Here is a 17,821-nt window from a genome sequence, read left to right as displayed (position 1 = left end):
CAGTGTATATCCACCTTTCGCAGCAATGCAGGCTGCTATTCTCCCATTGAGATGATCGTAGAGATGCTGGATGTAGTCCTGTGGAACGGCTTGCCATGCCATTTCCACCTGGCGCCTCAGTTGGACCAGCGTTCGTGCTGGACGTGCAGACCGCGTGAGACGACGCTTCATCCAGTCCCAAACATGCTCAATGGGGGACAGATCCGGAGATCTTGCTGGCCAGGGTAGTTGACTTACACCTTCTAGAGCACGTTGGGTGGCACGGGATACATGCGGACGTGCATTGTCCTGTTGGAACAGCAAGTTCCCTTGCCGGTCTAGGAATGGTAGAACGATGGGTTCGATGACGGTTTGGATGTACCGTGCACTATTCAGTGTCCCCTCGACGATCACCAGTGGTGTACGGCCAGTGTAGGAGATTGCTCCCCACACCATGATGCCGGGTGTTGGCCCTGTGTGCCTCGGTCGTATGCAGTCCTGATTGTGGCGCTCACCTGCACGGCGCCAAACACGCATACGACCATCATTGGCACCAAGGCAGAAGCGACTCTCGTCTCTGAAGACGACACGCCTCCATTCGTCCCTCCATTCACGCCTGTCGCGACACCACTGGAGGCGGGCTGCACGATGTTGGGGCGTGAGCGGAAGACGGCCTAACGGTGTGCGGGACCGTAGCCCAGCTTCATGGAGACGGTTGCGAATGGTCCTCGCCGATACCCCAGGAGCAACAGTGTCCCTAATTTGCTGGGAAGTGGCGGTGCGGTCCCCTACGGCACTGCGTAGGATCCTACGGTCTTGGCGTGCATCCGTGCGTCGCTGCGGTCGGGTCCCAGGTCGACGGGCACGTGCACCTTCCGCCGACCACTGGCGACAACATCGATGTACTGTGGAGACCTCACGCCCCACGTGTTGAGCAATTCGGCGGTACGTCCACCCGGCCTCCCGCATGCCCACTATACGCTCTCGCTCAAAGTCCGTCAACCGCACATACGGTTCACGTCCACGCTGTCGCGGCATGCTACCAGTGTTAAAGACTGCGATGGAGCTCCGTATGCCACGGCAAACTGGCTGACTGACGGCGGCGGTGCACAAATGCTGCGCAGCTAGCGCCATTCGACGGCCAACACCGCGGTTCCTGGTGTGTCTGCTGTGCCGTGCGTGTGATCACTGCTTGTACAGCCCTCTCGCATTGTCCGGAGCAAGTATGATGGGTCTGACACACCGGTGTCAATGTGTTCTTTTTTCCATTTGCAGGAGTGTAGATACGACTTTAACAAGCTACTTGTATAGTACATGTTGCGAGTGTATTTGTGTTGGGAAGGGAACTTCCGGAAAGATCTAATTTAATCTGTTTCTGCCAGCGTAGCGCAAGTGATTGCTACCAGCATAGAAAACTAACCGTACATGGGAAAGTGCGAAAACCCACATGGAAAATTCCCCTCGTACGTAATTGAGAGAGAGAGAGACAGTATTACAGACAGGCCTCAGAAAACTATGTTTGACTTGGAAAGGAGTGCAACAGGAACACAGTTTACTGCCTAAATGTCTGGGCGGTAACTCTTGACCAATCATTGACTTTGAAGTTGCACTGTCCGCATGTAAAACAAAAAGTATCTGCTAGCAATGACATACTGCGCAAAATTATGGGAACAGCCTGGACTTGCAGTAGCACAGATATTTAAAAGTAAAACTTTACCTTGTGTTATGCTGCATCCGAGCGCTGCCTGGTAAATTCTGACTTTGTTAAACACGTACATATCGTTCGTAATGAGACGTGTAGACTCATTACTGTATGTCTGAAACATACATCACGGGATAACTTCCATAGTTTGGCTAGAACTGCTCTTTCAGAGGTCAGATGTGAGATAACCGCATGTAGAGAAACGTATAAGGAATATACGTTGGATAAACACCCATTATATGATCAAATGGTTCAAATGACTCTGAGCACTACGGGACTTAACATCTGAGGTCATCAGTCCCCCAGAACTTAGAACTACTTAAACCTAACTAACTTAAGGACATCACACACATCAATGCCCGAGGTAGGATTCGAACCTGCGACCGTAGCAGTAGAGCGGTTCCGGACTGAAGCGCCTAGAACCACTCGGCCACCGCGGCCGACTTACATGGTCAAAATCCTCCTCCTTCACGACTGATCTCCAGAACAATTTCTTGAGGCCTGCTTGTTCTCCGGTCGGTGTGGCCGAGCGGTTCTAAGCTCTTCAGTATGGAACCGCTACGGTCGCAGGTTCGAATCCTGCCTCGGGCATGGATGTGTGTGATGCCCATAGGTTAGTTAGGTTTATGCAGTTCTAAGTTCTAGAGGACTGATGATCTCAGATGTTAAGTCCCATAGTACTCAGAGCCAGCCTGCTTGTTCAATAAAGAAAATTTGTAAGGACGTTCTTCAAATATTTACGACCTATGGGGCACCACCTTCTGAAATCACGCTGCACACACCAGTGTTAACGTCGAGCCTCCTGGCATAACACCCACTATCTGACTACACTCTCCGTACATGAGCTGTAATTCGTCAACAAACAACCTGCTATTTTTAACCGAAACACGGAGAGGCGAAATCGGTTGACCCAAGCCATTAGTCTGCGCCACGAGAGGGGTAAACAGCAAAGCAAATGTATTGTCTGAACGATGAGATGGATTAACAGTGCACCATTACTCACCGTCCACAGAGCCTCACCATCAAAGGAACCGTGAGCCACAGTAATTTGATGTAAACGTTGTCGACCACGTTTATCTGTTATTCCGACGCAAATCTTCAGGCCAGATGATGAATTAGATAAGATACGCCCTCCGCTCAGCTATTTTATACAAGTTCAGAGTCTCCTCCCCTCTCCCCTTCGCAACAATTAGCTAATTAGTTGCGCGGGTGGAGGAACGTGGCGTAAGAGGACGCCTTTGTTCCTCTGTCTTAGATTAATTATGCGGGACGCACGCAGCTGCTGAGGGGGGACCAGTATTCCCTAGTTTTCTCGTCCCTCGATTTCCTCTCCCCGACGAAAATTGAGGAACTGCTCCGTGAGATAACTGCCAAAGCGTCTGTCAGCACACAATGGACGCTTGCGTGGATAGTTCGATGTGGTCGTAAAATTCGGAAAGAGTTTGAATTTCGCAGGATTCCCTGGAAGGAGAAACTTTCCTTGTCTGTCGATTCTTAATTCACAAGTAATATGACAGCATATAAAAACAGAGTTCGAACTCATCAAGAAGAAGTGCGCAGGAATTGGAAACGATTTTCTTTTTTCCATTATCCATGAAAGCCAAAAGTCTTTCCATCAACATGTTTCCCCATTTCCCTTTATTCAACTTCATGTTGGTATGCTACTGGTGACTGCACTCTGCAGACAATTTTCCTTCCTTTACTGTGTAGTAAATTTCATGGAGCTCTTTATTTTGGGGTCGAATAACGCCGTATACAAGCAACCAGCTAGAGTTACATAATTTAATAAAGTTCTGCAAGATGTACGTAGCGGCTTTCCGGGAATCTTATTACAAACATCCCTCTACTTCCACTCAGTAATTTTGTATCAGCAATTTTATTAAAGCTTCAGAAATGCTAGCTCATTCAAATGGATAGAGGATAGTGTGTTGCCTTAGCAGATGTCTTTTATCCTTATTACCATGAAATTCCCACTAAGCAGCAAAACACAGAGCCAGTGTTATAAGGAACGTGTCAAGAATAGAACTGCAGCACCGCAACAAGAATAGGGTGGGGAGGGGGAGGCGGGGTCGACAGTCAATACTCAAAGTGTGGAAACACGTAGCCTAAAAAGGAGAACATAAAGTGAAAGATGCGTTTACAACGATCCGTTCTAAACTGAGATCTCTGTTTTTGTGATACTTCATTGTGTTGGCTCTCCAGACTTCAGAGACAAGCTGCTAGCATATAAAAGGAACTTTTTCGAAGAAAAGTGAAACTGTTTTCCTGAAATACTCCTTAGTAAATTGCGCATATCAATATTAGAATATGTATTGCATCGTATACATCTCTTCACAATCATGAGGATCAGATAACCGTGCGAAAGTTGTTATACAGCGTCTTATTTACCCCTTGCTTCATACCCAAATACAATGGGAGAAAGAAGGCACACCAGCGATAGCAAGAACCCTCTCCCCCCTGATATTCAGGGTGTTTGGAAATTCCTGTTACAAACCAGTAGGATTTGTAGAGGCAAGTGAGTGCATAATATTTTGAACAAAAAAAATTGTTCAAATGGCTCTGAGCACTATGGGACTAAACATCTATGGTCCTCAGTCCCCTAGAACTTAGAACTACTTAAACCTAACTAACCTAAGGATATCACACAACACCCAGTCATCACGAGGCAGAGAAAATCCCTGACCCCGCCGGGAATCGAACCCGGGAACCCGGGTTTTGAACAGGGATCCGTGTTTGAAAACGTACAGTTTCGGTTCTAAATGCTTTCACTTCAGACGTTTAACACGTCCACTTCCGCTTGAGGAATTGAATTAGGTGTGACGCAGCATAATTATTAAGTAATAATTCGAAAGGAAACATAACGAAACATACATATATCACTTAAGCACATTTGTTTGTATTAGCGCTTGAACATTGTTTACATTATTCCAAAACAAAAAAAAAAAGAACCCAGTATACTGCATGTTGAGAAGAGTACTGATGCATTACAATAGCTGCTCGATTTGGCGACCACCAACGTTATTATAGACATTATTCCTCCGAAGAATGACCGGTAAACACCCTTCATCCCACCCGGTGTCTCTTCAGTTTCTAGTGCAGCAGCCAGATCTCGTGCCACGAGATCTTCCTCTGTCACTACAGGAGACTCGTAAATTAAACTTTGTATACGCTCCTACAAGAAGTTGTCGATCGCAGCGGTCACCCGCTTGGACTGCCTCGGCATATCCAACTTTCACCGTATCGTCTGTTGAGACGTCTCTAAACCGCACGTGAGAAGTGAGATGGTGCACCATCTTGCTGAAACCCCCACATTTCCTGACGGATATTCAGTGGCACAGCTTCCAACAACGGGTGCAATACGTTTTGTAGGAAGATCAAGTATGCAGCACAGTTAGCTTAAATGGAAGGAGGTATGGCCCAATAACGTGACCATCCGGAATACCCGCCCACACGTTAATACCAAACCAGTGTCAAAACACCTGAACATGCGTGGGATGGGGGTTTTCGTCTGCCCAGACATCGCTTTTTCGTGAATTCAGAACACAGTCAACAGTGAAACTTCATTCATCTGTGAATAGTTCTCAACGTGGAAACAGGGTGTGTCGATGCAGCGGTGCAGGAACAACGTGCAGTAGGCGATGCATCGCGGAAAACCCGCAGGACCCATAGCATGTACCCTTTGTAAATGTAGAGTCTTGTACCGCAAAGAAGCAACGAAGAGGATGTTGTTATAAGTGATGGGTATTCTCTTTCTACAACGCAAACAAATACGTGAATTAGTTATTTTATTTACATGAACTTTTACTTAACTTGAATAGAATCCATGTGTTGTCCTACAAGCATCTTGGTAATGGTCCTCTTGCAAACAATATCGGCAGTCTTGCTGTTGCAAACTTTAGTCTCACTACTAGTTCCCCTATAGGCACTAATTTGGTCGCTTTGTACTGTCGCAACCTGTTATGAACAATAACCGCTCTCCGAGTGGACGGTGGAAGCCAAACTGAAAGAGTGAGTCAGTGAGGCCTTCGGGTCAATGGCGGCAGCCTAAATAGATGCTGTCAAGAGGGCGTTGGCGGCATGTTGCTTGTCGGTGTACTTGCGGCCTCTCTCGTGATAGGCGCACATGAGCCAGCGCCTACTTCTTCTTCTTCGCAATACATATTTACCGACCGGTGTGCTGGAGACAGCTAACACCAGGAGTAAGTAGTACAGATGTAAATGTTGCTCAAACCCTACATCCCAGACGGTTCTGTGACTAATACTCATTGCACGTTTAATTGTCTGAGTACTCGTTGACGGATTCTCTTCAACGCATTGCAGTACATCTTCAAATTCGGGCGTCCAGCGTTGCTGTGTAGCACCACAGTCCTACCTCCCCAACTGTTCACCTGTTCCTCGGAGCAGCCGACTAGCATCTCATCTGATCGCTCGAGCTTGAGCATACACAAGGAGCATGTCTGTGTATCCCGAAAACGTGCCGAGTCTTGCTAACTGTATCGGAGACACACAGGCACTGAATAGGCCGCGCAGCAAGGCAGACATTAAGCAACAACAGGTGACGGTCTGACGTAGTACACGTCATCCTGTCTAGCCCGTTGCATACCAGGACAAGCACCTCTGACAAGTTTATCTTTCCCTCAGCAGACGTGGACGCGTTACACATCTGAAATGAAACCGTCGTATAATGGAACCAGAACACTCAAAATTTTGTGTACTCACTCCCCTCTACAAGACACCATGTAAAGTGTATTTACATCCGGACTTTACTGCAGATAAGATCGATACAGAGATCCCATAGTTTCTTTTTTCATTTATACATTGGTGTGAAACCCTTAGGAGGGGCCGGCCGGAGTGGCCGTGCGGTTCTAGGCGCTACAGTCTGGAACCGAACGACCGCTACGGTCGCAGTTTCGAATCCTGCCTCGGGCATGGATGTGTGTGATGTCCTTAGGTTGGTTAGGTTTAATTAGTTCTAAGTTCTAGGGGACTGATGACCTCAGAAGTTAGGTCGCATAGTGCTCAGAGCCATTTGAACCATTTTTTGAACCCTTAGGAGGAAAGTATCTCTCACACAACAGATCACTCAAGTACCATACCTCGATGAATCTTGGACTACACATGGTGAAACTTCTTTATTTAAATGAGTGTGTCTGCACTTAAATTGCGGAATGACTGAGAAAACGAAACTTCTACGTTATTAGATTTTCAAATAGCTAAGTAAAACTGAAAGTACAGAGCCTACTTTCTCTTTAATTTTTCTTATCATGTGAACACTGACCCACAATATTCTAGCGCAACGCAGTCTGACTGCTCAAAAAAATTTACAACCTGACTTCAAGTGATTAATTCAAAAGAATGGCCCTGACTAAAAGAAATCTTAACAATAATGTATACATTTCATTAAGCACCGACCTCAGAAAAATCTTCATTACGAGAACTACAGCAATACAGCGAGCGTCAATACTGCCAACTAAATAGATTCTAACTACTAAAGCCACTAACGACTAATAGGCACGTGGTTGGTAGAGGAAAGATATTGTTGCAAACCGAATAATGTATTTTTTTACCTTAATAATCTGACATCCAGTTCAGACACGAATATAAATCGTCATTGGCATCTAGTAAAAAGGCATAAAATCGTGAATAATATTCAATCTCCAGGTCGAACATGTACAGATCGTTAGCCTACGCTAACACTTCAGACCTCTACCCTCGATCAATGCTAACTTCTCACATGTAACATCCATCACTGCTGGCAACTAACTTCCAACTGCCCAGTAGTACTGGCGATTAAATTCCAACAACGTGTCCGACCACTGACATACTCTCTTACAAAGAAAGTGCAGTCACAGATACAATGCAATGCGCTACATAGCGCTGCCAACACAGAAGCAGCCCACTTACAATATAAAGAGCTGCTACAGCTTAGTACAGGAGCTAAGTGAAAGAAATACGCAATCGGACGAACATGAATGATACATAAATTCAAGGACAATAATTTCACTGAAGTCATCCCTATTTATGAGGTCCGCTAGAGATTATAAAAACTAGGACACCATTCATAATAGGGCGCGTGATCATCTCGGAGGGTAAAGCTTTCTCTGCAACGTCAGTCCACTAGTCGAAACATTATGGAGAAGTGATTGCAAGAATTATTACCTGAAAGCCAAAAAATATGACCGTATAGGAAGGAGAAGTGATTGCAAGAATTATTACCTGAAAACCAAAACCTATGACCGTATAGGAAATCAAATTTTAAATAGAATTTCTCTTCCATGAAACTCGATTGAACACGGCGAACATGGCCAAAACAATTCGCGAAGTTGCAAAAGTAGCTTTCCTTAAATAAACAAAAAACTGTACTCCGATCGAAAAATTTTAAAGTTGTAGAGTTTAAGGAGATCTGTCGATAACTTCTTAATATGTATCGATAGCTTCCTTAGGTTTCGAGGTATATCGAAAGAGACCATTAAAAATCGGATTCTCTATAGCTCGTTAACATTCACGTTTCCATACTCTCCATTTATCGTGTGTATATACCGTGTTAAGTCAAAATAGTACCTGGTTTAAAAGAGAAATATTAATTATTTTTCGATATATATCGATTTATTTGCAAAAGCCGCTCTCGATAATGGGCAAGATCTTCTCATCTTAGGCCCTATAGTAACGGTTCTAGGCTTATTTTCTTCGAAAAGAATTCTGCTACCTTACTATTAAGTAATTTTTCCCGTTTATTAATTGTAACAATAAAAAAGACTTCAAAAAACTTGCACTTTCGTTGGGCGCGTTTTTTAACTAACTGTCTCCATTTCTGTTTTACTGTTTTACGAAAATAGCTTCAAAGAACGAAATTGCTGGCAGTTTTTCACGAATAATAAAGAAAAACTTCAGCGACCGTCTAGAGCTGAGATTTTTCTATTTTTATTTATAAATCTAGTGTACCCAATAAAAATTTTACAGCGATGCACTTTATATGCACTTTATGGTATACAACGATATGTTTCACTGATTTTTACTATTACTAATTGAGTGAAGCATTACAGTGTGTAATTTGTCAGCTGGGGCGGTCGGCGAAAACGGGAAAACCAGGATGCGCTCGCTCTGACAACTGACTCCAAACGGTCCACGATTTCATAGTCTTTGATATGTCGGCTTCTGCACCATGTACAGAAATAGTTTAGTACGTACAATAATGTAGCTGGACGAGATAAAATCTAGTGTTACAGTCATTTTTGCCGTAGAAGCAAAATAGCCTCGGAAATATTTCATTTTATTTAATTTACTTTTGGCGTACGTTTATCGTTCTAATAATTTTGTATTATTACAATAGTGTTTTACTCGTAATACGCTTCGCTTGATTAATGATACTTACATTTTACTTGTTCCTGGTTTTTTTAACACTTACTTCCAGACTTCAGTACTTAATTATTTTTGATACAAAATTAAATAAATGCATCTTGTCAGGATAGGTTTAGGAAAATTTATTTACAGAAATATATAATAATACCGATGTCTATAAAATATGTTAAAAATCAGTATAATTAAAACTGTGTTATGCATGTATCCTATACTGATTAAGTTATTTATCGATTGAAATCCCACTTTGCATTTTTGGATAGTGTTGCGTACATAGTTTCGCGTAGTCAGCGCGTACACAACTTTCCTAATAGAGCGCGCCCCGCTAAGCACAACAGCGCAGTCGCAGCGCTCGTCCGTCTCCGCTCTACGAGATGGCGCTGCCATAAATACGGACCAAATTCTGCTTCCGCCGATCCGCGTATTGATGTGTAATGCAGGAAATGAGATTGCTGCTAACGTAGATCCTTTTCTCCTCGCAGATCACACTCGCGCAGTGATACCTGAACGCGTGAGGTATTATAACGAGTGTACAGACCTCCGATTAGTCAGTCTGCATCAGTCTGCATTAGTCTGCATTAGTCGGTAGTCAAGTTTCAGTCTGCGCCTAATAAGATTATCATATTCCTGTACATAGCCATGAAGAGAAATGTATAGACACTTTATCAAGTGTCAGAGATATGTGAGAAAAAGATTAACGTACCAAGACCAAAGGAACTTCCGATTGTCAATTGTAAATAGCATCCAGAATCAAGTTAAGTAAGGTTTATGCTTTTTATTATTTTAATAAATGTGTGTGAAAATTAATCAAGTTCTGTTTAAAGTTGGTCACCGTCAATCTGCTACTCTAAGCGTGCAAGTGGCATTTTTTTCGTCTGACCTTACGGCAGAAGATAAACACGCCACGATAAGACCACGAGACATATTGCTGACACTCGCCTACTTCGCTAGAGCGACAAGTCAAATAATCTTATGGTGTGTGTACCGAAGGTCTTACAGTACGCACACCACAGATAGTCTTCTGGTTCATTTTGTTGTTCTTCCTCTTCTACATTTTCGTGAAGATGTATGTTGAAAGAATCAAGAGAATCTTTGTCATCGTTTTCATATTGTGACTAAGAAAGATTTATTTTAAGAACTTGTTGCAATCATCAACAGTGCTTTTGTTTATGTCGATGTTAGGAAGTGTGTCGAAGTTTTCATATTGCGCTGAGTCAATATGTTTGCAAACACTCGACATCTAAGGAAATTTTTTCACAGCCACATACTTTTTTTTGCAACCACTTGCCACTAGGTGCTAGAAAAAGATTTTTTGAAAAAATCAAAAAAATAAAAATACACGCCCAATAAATGAGCAAGCTCTTGAGAGTTATTTCTTGATAGTTACAATTAATAAAAACATAGAGGTCATTTCCTACAATATTGTAGCACAACTCTTTTCGAACCTAGTAAGCCTAAAACAGTAACCGTAAGGGCGTCCGCTGAAAAGATCTAGCCAGCTATCGTAAAGGCCTTTTTTTTCAAAAACTGATATATCTCCACAAATAATTAATATTTTTTAAATTTTTCAGTTACAGACTTTTTTGCATAACCGCGGGATATACATACAGTAAACAACAGCTAAGGGAACGTTAATGTTGACGAGTTAAAGACAACCAGAGTTTTAACATTTTTTTAGATGAATCCCGAAATGCAAGAAAGCAGTCGATATCCACAAAAAGCCATCGACAGATCTTTTTAAGCCCTGTAACTTTCCCATGTAACGTTTTTCTGCCCGAGCTATAGTTTTTTTACTTATTTAAGAAATACCGTTTTCTTCAACTTTGCGGACTTCTTCGGTCAGTTTCGACATCTTGAATAGAGTTTCAGGAAAAAACACTGTACTTAGAATTTGATTTCCTATACGCTTATATTTTTTTATTTCCAGGGAAGATCAATTTTAAGTAAAAATTAGGTCGTACGAATGCTATGACAGGACGTTCCATTCCTCCATGAGGCGGTTGACAACTACTGAATGGTTTCCTGAAGGAGACCAGTCGCGGAAATATCCAGCTACCAAACAATACTTTATTTGTTAGGTACAGCTCAAAGTTAGGGATCCACTTGTCTAGTTGTAACCTCCGTGCTTCGGTTAGTAAAAGTAGGATTCGGAAATTATATTTTATTTCATCATTATCATCGCTAGCAGCCAGATAGTGGCCTGCTCTATACTTTTTCTTTATTTTATTTACAAAGTAATTAAGTATGTGCTAAAATAAAATATATACACATCAAACAAGGTTTGCACCACCCCAGTTCCCAGAACTCCTGAAGATAGACGTTGACTGTGGATGTGGGTATCACAGACTGTTCAGAGATGTCACTACACACGCCCAAAAATGTAAACAACCATGCATGAGGAGCGCCTATTAGACGGAGGGGGTCAGACAGCCGGCCAGTTCCAGTCATTTCACCAGGAAGAAGGTACACGGCTCGTGTTATCTGTAGTTCAACCATGCCTAGATGGTCAATACCGCAGTTCGATCGCGTTCGCATTGTTACTTTGTGCCAGGAAAGACTCTTAACAAGGGAAGTGTCCAGCAGGGAAGTGTCCAGGCGTCTCAGAGTTAACCAAATGGAGGAGATGCAGAGAGACAGGAACTGTCGATGACATGCCATGCTCAGGCAGGGCTACTACTGCAGTGGATGACAACTGCCTACGGATTATGGCCCGGAATATCCCTGATAGCAATGCCATCATGTTGAATAGTGCTTTTGGGGCAGCCACAGGACGTCGTGTTACGACTCAAACTGTGCTCAATAGGGTGCATGATGCGCAACTTCACTCCTGACGTCCACGGCGAGGTGTATCCTAGCAACCACGACACCATCCAGATCGGTACAGATGGGTCGAACAACATGTCGAGTGGACAGCTCAGGATTGGCTTCACGTTCTCTTCACCGATGCGTGTCGCATATGCCTTCAACCAGACAATCGGCGGAGACGTGTTTGGAGGCAACCCGGTCAGGCTGAACGCCTTGGACACACTGTCCAGCGAGTGCAGCAAGGTGGAGGCTCCCTGTTGTGTTGGGGTGGCATTATGTGGGGCCAACGTACTCTGCTGGTGGTCATGGAAGGCACCGTAACGGCTGTACGATACGTGAATGCTTCCTCTAACCAATAGTCCAACCAGCATATTGGTGAGGCATTCGTCTTTATGGACGAAAATTCGTGCCCCCGTCGTGCACATCTAGTGAATGACTTCCTTGATGATAACGACATCGCTCGACAAGAGTGCCAGCATGTTCTTCAGACATGGACCCTATCGAACATACCTGGGACAGATTGAAAAGGGCTGTTTATGGACGACCTGATCCACCAACCACTCTGAGGGATCTATGACGAATTGCCGCTAAGGAGTGGGACGATCTGGATCAACAGTGCCTTGAAGAACTTGTGGGTAGTATGCCACGACGAATACAGGCATGCATCAATGCAAGAGGAGGTGCTACTGGGTATTAGAGCTATCGATGTGTACAGCAATCTGGACCACCACCTCTGAAGGCCCCGCTGTATGGTGGCATAACATGCAATGAGGAGTAAAAAGGGCGGAAACGATGTTTATGTTGATATCTATTCCAATTTTCTGTACGGGTTCTGGAACTCTCAGAACCACGGTGATGCAAAAAATTTTTGATGTGTGTTTAAACAAAAATGAATTTTTTGCTTCCTGTTGTATTTAACTGGAGATCATACGTAAATTATATCATATTTACTTTTCTGAGATTACAGTAAGCTACGTTTTCAGTATCTAAGAAACTCGGTGTATGAGTTATGCGCTACTGTTGAAGGTTTTGCCAACTGGCTGGTTTGCAATAGGCTAAGACCATGCGAACATTATTCTCCATGTTGCAAATTACTCCGATTTCTTTAGATTTCTAAAACATTTTCAAGATCCATGGTACACGAAATTCAAGTTTACATCCCAGGCAAGTATTGTTAACGAACTCTTCTGGTATTCAAAGCATTCAGTCGTCGCTAGCTAGATATGTTATAGAAAGTCGTTATACTGACCTGGCTACCGACATACTACATCTTCTTCACTTCGGGTCACTACGAGACCTTTCTCTCTATGTTCCTAAGAATTGAAACGTCCCCTTTTTAACAATTATCCACGACTGTGCTTTAACTGACACACAATATTTTTAGCGCAACGCAATCTGACTTTCAGAAATCCCTACAAAAGAATGGCCCTGACTAACATTAACCTATGCATTTCACAAATCGCTTACCTCACAAAAATCTTCGTTACTCGAACTTCTGCAATACAGCGGGCGCCACTACTGCCAGCCAAATAAAAGATTCAAACTATGGAAGGCACTAACTACTGATAGGGATAGTTAGCAAATGAAAGATATTAATAGAGAACAAACACTGTATTTACCTTAATAGTCATAATATATATAGCAGTTCATGACAAATTACAAAACTCTGCCATCTCTCTCCCCGCATCCACCACTGCTGGCGGCTCACCTCCAACTGCGCAACGCTACGCGCTGTTCACAGCCAGCTGCCTAACACTACAATGGCGAGTATTACAACAATGCAAAGCAGCCACAGACTGCACACAGCACAGCCAGTGATTTTCATACAGAGGTGGCGTTACCAATAAAAAAACCTAAACAGCCTGCTTAGAGAATCATATCAACAAATTCCTCAGACAAGCATGCTACAATTTTACCGCCGCCATCAGAAACTGTAAAACAAGATGACCACTGTACGTCTTTGTAGTTTTGTCAGACAGGAAGTAATGAAAACGAGCTAACCCTACCACAACCGCCAGAGCCTCTAGCTGTGTCACTGAGTAGTTCCTTTCAGCTATGTTCAACCTTCTACTTGCAAATGCGATTGGCTCTATCACTACCGTTCCGTTCTGCACCTCCTCTTGGAAAAGATGTGCACGAAGACCAACCTGTGAACAGTCAGCAGTAAGATAGAAAATTACAAGTCTGGGTGAGCTAGAATGAGTGCCTCCGAAAGAGCCTTTAGTAATACAAGTTCCCGTTGCGCCTTCACAGTGCGTTCCCATGCAGTGTTCTTCCCGTTGAAGCAGTACAACTGTAGCGTCATTTACTACGAATCTTCTACAAAAATTTGCAAGGCCGAGAGGTCGTTTTGACCTCGGGGTTTGACATTTTTTTCAATGAATGAAGCTTATCAGGGTCCGCTCCGAGCTCAGTGAGACTGGTAACTTGTCACAAAAATTTCACCTCACAGCAACCAAAATAGAATTTTGCGTGGTTTATAGTGATCCCATTCTTTCACAAAACGTCCAGCAGGTTATACACAGTCTCATTGAGTGCTCCCCATGACTATGCACCGATAAGCAAGTAGTCTACATAAACAGTGAGCTCACTCTTTAGATCTTCTGGAATGACATCGCTCGACTTCTTACAAAGGCTGCGGACGACACGTTCAGACCGAATGGTAGTTTGCAGAACTGATAACTTTGACTGATAACACCTACTAAAACACAAAAACTCCCGGAATCAGAATGAACTTTTAAGTGTCAATACCTGACCTGCATGTTTGCTGATTAAGTATGTTTTAGCAGCTTTTAGAAGTGCCATTTACCAGCATGTGATACATTTTCCTCTTAGATTTATGATTATTTATGACTGCAGTATACCGTCTGACGAAGTCTAGGCCAAAAATTAAGTCAGCCGTCCAAAGAGGTTCTGTTACAAAGTTGATTCTAAACTCTAATAATAATTGGTGTGAAAAACGAGATTTCATCTTGTTCCTCTACCGTCATTGTTTTTTCTGCAAAGGCTACTGACAATAACTTCCACAATCTTCAAACAGCTTCTCCTTTATCATAGAAGCGTGCAAAAGAGTAACTATAATCCCATGCAAAGTTTTTTTCCTACATGCACACCCAGGATTGGCTAGCATTATCGATCACCTCCTCGCTTACTCTCAAAAGTGTTTCCCTTATGTCTTCGAAATTTATGGAGCAAAACGTTTCTTCATCTCACAACAATGAACTTCCTCTCCTAATGTTTCTAGTAACATTCTGCCATTATGTGATGCAGAAAACTGTGATGGGTTTCTGAATGACGAATGTCTGCTCCTCCCTCTACTCGCCCAGAACCAGGGCAATCAAAGAGTCCTTGATCACTGTACGCGGTGGATCAGTCTCTCTCCATCCATTACGGATACTATGCCCTTTATTATGTCTAGAATAATAAGGTTGCTGAGCTCTTTGTGTTTCGTGGAAGTGGCGAAAACTGCTAGATCGATTTCTCACTGGTGGTAATAGCAAACACGATGTTGCATTTCGGTCGTAGCCCAGTTCCTGTGATCGAGATTGGAAACCTCGAATATCAGTCAAATTCCTGCCAGCAATCATGATTTCTCTTTGCACTCTGTGCGGCATCTTGGTCAAAGAAATTCTAATTAATTCCGGAGTGTCCTAGGGTACGTCAAGATACTAGTTACGTCACACCATATCCTTGAAATACAGAATCGCACTCTTTTGTCACGCTTTATGATATTTGTCAGTTATCATAAACCCAAGGCTGAGTTGATCCTCCCTACACTTCGAGCAATATTCGTCCAAGAATGCTGTACGGAACTCCTCGTACGATTTAGAATCTTTCATGAGAATGCCCAACCGTGCTGATACTTCACTTCTCACGTGTGAGGACTTGAAGGTCATCTTTAATGAAGGGCTCCACTTTAACGGAAAGGACCTCCCTCAAATTGATCAACAAAGCTGTTCATAGGATCAGGAAACAGACAATATCTTCGAACTGTCAGCACATGTTCTTCGTCTTCAGATTTATTTCTCAATCCGTTTGGACCCCCCCCCCCCCCCCAATTTGTCATATAACGTCGGCCTCTGAATTCTAGCCAGTTTCTCCTCAAGCCCTTTGAGCTCATCGAGATGGTGTCTTCTCTTCTTCGTATCAACGTTACTGGAGCGCACTACTCCCTGGAGCTCCCGTAGTTCCTCACCATGTACTGCTAACTTATGCAATTCGACTATAGCTTTGTGTTGTATCCTAAATTTCAAACAGATTTTCTTTAAAAACGAAGCAGATACTGTACTTCCTACCGGACCAATCTTGTAAGAACATTCCTCTCACGAGTAGTTTGTTGCTCAACTGCCGCTGTAAGGACTTCAATTTGGCTGGTTTCCTTACATACCACATCGTCACGTTGGTTTAAGACCTGTGCGTGACTCGATACTTTCTGAGAGACATTACGTAACATCCAGTACTTCCTGTACAATGGCCAGATCAAATGCAACATTACTCACACGGCGTCCCTCGTTACTTTTCTAGTTGAAATGCAGTTGTCTGTACTTCCTTTCGGCCGTTGTGGCCGAGCGGTTCTAGGCGCTTCAGTCCGGAACCGCACTGTTGCTACGGTCGCAGATTCGAATCCTGTCTCGGGCATGGATGTATGTGATGTCCTTAGATTTGTTAGGTGTAAGTAGTTCTGAGTCTAGGGGACTGATGACCTCAGATGTTAAGTCCCATAGTGTTTAGAGCCTTTTGAACCATTTTTTGTACTTCCCGCTGAAGGTTTTCTAATATCCCTTTACTGTCGACTGTATACGCATCTAACCTCTGGTTAATACAATTTCCCTGATCTATTGTTTGGAAATATCCTTTTTTTTAGTATTTCTCCTTGTTTCCCAATTATTTAGGTCAAAGGCGGGTGCTTGAATTTGTCATGTCTGACCTCTTCTCCTCCGCTGTTGGTTCTTGGAACTGGGCCGTAAGCTGTTCCCGTGCTGTGGGTGGTAAGCAACATACGAACCCTCATTTTCTGCGCCTGTCTGTACGACAGCTCGCCTGCTTATGTAGTCGTCCTAGGTACGTGCTAGCACCAAATCCATCAGACTGGATTCTGCTGTGTCCACAGCACATTTTATTTGCGATTGCGTGTCGATATTCATCGTTAATCCTTACTGTTTAACAGGAAGAGGTGCTAAGACTGTCCTTTAACATGTAATCAGTTGCGATACAAAATGCAACTCCAATTTACGAAAATCTAATTGTCCAATATGCATTCGCAAACTGAGTTAAAACTATGTGCGTGTTCTCTGTACAATGAGGAAACTGGCAATACTTCGACGTGGGTGGACGTTAATCACGCAAGCACAAGAAACGAAAGCAGACACTGGTGAAACAGTAGCAAAAGAAGCTGCAGGGTATGTACGAGTCAAACAGAGGGAGGGAAATCAGAGATTCGCTAATTCAAGCTTCGGTATTTAATAACAGGATGGACCAATTTATGGCCAAGTCTTTGTGAAAGAACAACTGAATACTCACTCGAGCTGAAACAATGATTCCAGATTGTCTCATAATTTAATTAATATCCAAAACAGGAATGTTGAAATACTGAGGAAGCTATCAAGTACTCCGGGGTGAAAGCTAATTTCAACGCGTTGAAAAGGATCTGTCAGGTCTGTTTCATATGTTTGTATCAATTAGTTGTGTTATTTCTGGGTTTTCAATGCCGCTAGCTTCCTGCATGAAATGAACGCGAACCTCACGGTAAGGAAAGAGTCTTGTGTTTTTTTCCTCGATTCTTGCATCTATGTTTTGTTGTCCTAATTCTTTCCCGTGTTCTAGCCCTGCCCTGTGTTTTGTTCTTGTACGTCTCGTTAGAGTGCGTTAGACAAGTGTGTTTCCTGAAGGGACTCACATAGTCTGTTAGGTCGGCTTTCCTATCGTGGGGTGGTTAGGCAGAAGGGTAGAGAGGTTTATGAACACGAAGAGACAGGTGCT

This window comes from Schistocerca nitens, chromosome 2 (assembly GCF_023898315.1).
Source record: "Schistocerca nitens isolate TAMUIC-IGC-003100 chromosome 2, iqSchNite1.1, whole genome shotgun sequence".
Lineage (NCBI taxonomy): Eukaryota > Metazoa > Arthropoda > Insecta > Orthoptera > Acrididae > Schistocerca > Schistocerca nitens.
This window is presented reverse-complemented; position numbering follows the sequence as displayed.